The following is a 3742-nucleotide window of genomic DNA, read 5'->3' as shown; positions in this document are numbered from 1 at the left end:
ACCCTCTAATTAACTAGTTAAATATAATTAGTGTTTTCTTGTTTACCCTCCTTCTGAATTGATCTCCGATAACATCTATATTATTTAGGATTAGTTCCCGATCTCCAATAACATCCATATTATTTAGGATTAGTTCCTGTTATTGTTGTGATTCTTTTTCTAGTGAACTAGATTGAACGTCAGTTAAGCGTTAGAGACCTAGGACTAATCAATTTTGTTCCTTTTTTCTCTAAAATATTTTATATTTTTTCTAGTTTTTAGTTTCTTTTGTATTATAACACAAAACATTTATTTGGTTACCGAATTTTTTACAATTTAGCTCTTTTTTTAAAAGTTTCTCACAAATAGACCCCTGGCGGAAAGAATTCAAAAAAATAGACCCTTAGCTTGGCGCCATTGACGCTGGCGCCTACCTCGACGCCAGCATCTCTGGCGCCGAGCTCCTGAGCACGGAGGATGGCATGGCAGGGAGCTCGGCGCCAGTCACTCTGGCGCCGAGCTCGGTGCCGTAGATCTTGGCGCCGAGCTCGGCGCCGTAGATCTTGGCACCGAGCTTCCAGCATTTAACCCCGTCCCAACCTTCCTGTTCGAGTGTTCTTCCTCTTCTTTCTCCTCCCTCTCGGGTTTTTTCTCTCCCCACTTCACCCTACCTCACAAATTTGCATATTGGACCTTAAAAACCTTGATTTGATCCGTAGATCTTCGAGAGCAAGGTATTCTCGCTCCCCTCCTAGTTTTTTTTCGCATCGATTCGGTATATATTAGTCGGATTTTTTAACCTAAGAATCGTCATCACTTAGGGTTTCATTGTATCCCTCAATATATATATTATACTACCGTTGGATGATGCCAATGCGTGGAAAAAGCTAGCAAACCTAGGTGCATGTAGTTATGTTATGGGTTCATTGTTGTGCATCAAATGGGAAACCCTAGGTTTAGGGTTTAATGTTAACTGCTTTCGTTTCTTAGAACGAAATTGGTTGTATTGTAGTTATGGTTCTCATTGATATTTATTTGTGATGTTTTGATTTATGTTTGTTAAATTACATCCGTTTTGTTAGATGCAAGAAATATTTCGGGAGGAGTTTTGGCGAAAACGGTGTCGTCCTCGAGAATTATACCTCAACGCGTCTAGCAAAGATGCCCCCGTCCCTCCTGACCTCCCTGTCCCTAACTGTGACTGTGGTTTCCCGGCTCATGTTTTTCAATCGAAACATCCGGATACAGCAGCGCATTGCTTCTACACATACAGTCGTTTTAATATAAGAAATTATTTCCACTATCCTTTTTCTTTATTTGTGTAAGTATGCTACTAATATTTTGTTGGAATTTCGTTGTGTAGGACCATGAGAGGTGCCTTTTCTTTCAGTGGATCGACGGTGCAGATAAGTTTGATCCTAGGCACCTCCTTTTCGACGATTGGTTTAGAGGAAGACATCCACGTGAGCACTTCAAGCAGTGGGTTCCACCCCCCCTAACCCTCCGCCAATGACGTCTAAGGAGAAGCACCTAGCCACAGTTAGACGACTTGAGGAACCTCCTCTGTGCAATTGCGAAGATCGAGCTGTGATAAACCCTGAGAATACGTTGGAGTTTGTGTGTCCAAACAAGCATGAAGTAAGTGCAAAGTGTATGTGTTCAAATCTTGAGCTATATGTGTTCATGTACTAATGTCTTATTATTTAGGTGTTTTCAATGGCGAAGTGTCATTTCAAGGAATGGTTGTATGGTCCTAAGAACCAATGGCCGAAAGAACCACGGAGGGTTAAGGAAAATAAGAAAGAAAGGGTAATCTACAAAGCACCTCCTGTCATGTGCGAATGTGGTGTTAAATCCAACTATGGCCTAGTTCCTTTGGAGCTTGGAATATGCCATTATTGCAGCCATATGATTGAATATGATGAGGTTCGTTATTTTTGTGGTAAACATGGAATCGTATTTTGTTTCTTTTGCTAAGACATATATGATATAATATTTCTTTTGAACAGAGCACTAGAAAATGCAGGTGGGAATGTTATGATGGTCAAGCTAAGTTCTTGGATGAACTGAAGAAGAGACAACTAATTGCATGGAAGAGGGGATATGGACCTGACTACGTTAGCCTATTCATTAAACATCACAAAGAAAAAGATGCGTGAGTTTGCTAGACAGCGCGGTATTTGCAACCCGATCGATGTTGGGCTTAACAAATGGGGATTGGAGAGGCAGATGAAGTTAGAGGAGGAGAGGGCAAGGAATGAGGCAAGGAAGGAGACAAGAGTACATATGCAGGTCTTGAACGAGCATGTTGCTACATTATGTGCCAGTGAGTGCTTGAAAGTCTTTTTTCGTTGCCTGATTTTAAAAATAATATAATCGCGTTGCTAACTGATTGCATTTTATACATGAAGGGATTGGTTGCAGCGAGGAACATGCCGCAGAGGTGGCTCGTGCAAGGTATGAGGAGAAAAAGTTAGATGAGCATAGATCGCGAGCTGGTCGCACTGTTCAATCACTGATTATGTTGTCTGATGAGTGGGACGAGGATGAGGACGACACTGGCAAACTAAGTGAGCTCATTGCTCTAGCAGAGGCGGGTATGCAGACACAGGAGGCTAAGGATGACACTGGCAGACTGAGCGAGCTCATCGCTCTAGCAGAGACGAGCATGCAGGCGAAGGAGGCTAGGACGACACTGACAGACTGAGCGAGCTCATCGCTCTAGCAGAGGTGGGCTTACAGGCGGAGGAGGATGACGACGTGTTCTTCACTTAGGCCGTAGCGGTCGTAGATGAAGCGAAGGCCTCTTACTACAGGCGACAGGCAGGTCAGAGCAATGCATGTGAGCCTAGCCACAGCAACAGGGTTGTGGTAGAGGACTGGTACTCAGATGATAAGTTGCTTACTCAGTACGTTTCAGACTGAGGATTTAAAAGTGCATTTGCCCCTATGTCTACTGTCGGCACGTACTTCTAGTATTAATATATTGTTTAATGTGGCATAGTATTGACCTTTTCATTATGTGGCTGTTTTCATTATTTATGGTCTTAATATTTCGCTTAATGATACAGACGTATTACAATGTGAATACTTGCTGCAAAAAAACTAACGACGTACGACATTATATAAATCAACACACGAAACACATGAAATGGCATGTGACTACATGTACCGAACCCGGGTACAGAGTTTCCTTCGACTAAACCTAACATGCCTTAGGTAATTAAACCAAACAACAAACACATAGATGTGGTATGTGAAAAAGATAAAGTCATCCTAGTAGTGTGGCCACATAGCAAATTGTGTTGCACCTTCTCCATAGTAGCCTCCCGTTGTTGGTGGTGGTGGTGGCGGGGGTGACGGGGGAGGCCCCTTGTTGTTGTGGTTAGGGCAGATGCAATATGGATGATTGCAGAGTGCCTGCTGTAAATTGGCACCATTGTTGTTGTTGTCCTGTCCGTCATCCTTGTAACCGCTACTTACTTCCCTTTCTAGATCGAAGATACGGTCTTGTAGGTAGTAGATGTACTCCGCATATGGATATATAGGTCGAGGATCGACCCACCTACTGAACCCACAATTTTTTTCGGCCAAGGAAGACTACAATAAGTATGTCGTGTAAGTTATATACAAGAGAAACATATTAAAGAAACAAAAAGTAATATCAATTACCCATGCTCGTGGGCATTTGAAGAAATGACGACCTCCATCTATTCCCTCGGTGAACATCTGCACTAGGCAGTCCTCACCATGCATGCATTTT

General features: G+C 42.7%; 1 long non-coding RNA gene across 1 annotated transcript; it reads left to right on the top strand.

The window, feature by feature from the left end:
* The first annotated feature begins 1770 nt into the window (after window positions 1-1770).
* LOC136458723 (uncharacterized) lies at window positions 1771-2530 on the top strand. Its single transcript, XR_010760043.1, has 3 exons — window positions 1771-1905; window positions 1989-2305; window positions 2391-2530. It is a non-coding gene; the product is annotated as an uncharacterized lncRNA (long non-coding RNA).
* Window positions 2531-3742: the final 1212 nt, after the last annotated feature.

This window comes from Miscanthus floridulus, chromosome 6 (genome assembly GCF_019320115.1).
Source record: "Miscanthus floridulus cultivar M001 chromosome 6, ASM1932011v1, whole genome shotgun sequence".
NCBI lineage: Eukaryota > Viridiplantae > Streptophyta > Magnoliopsida > Poales > Poaceae > Miscanthus > Miscanthus floridulus.
Note: the sequence above shows the minus strand (reverse complement) of the source record. Positions and strands in the feature narration are given on the sequence as shown.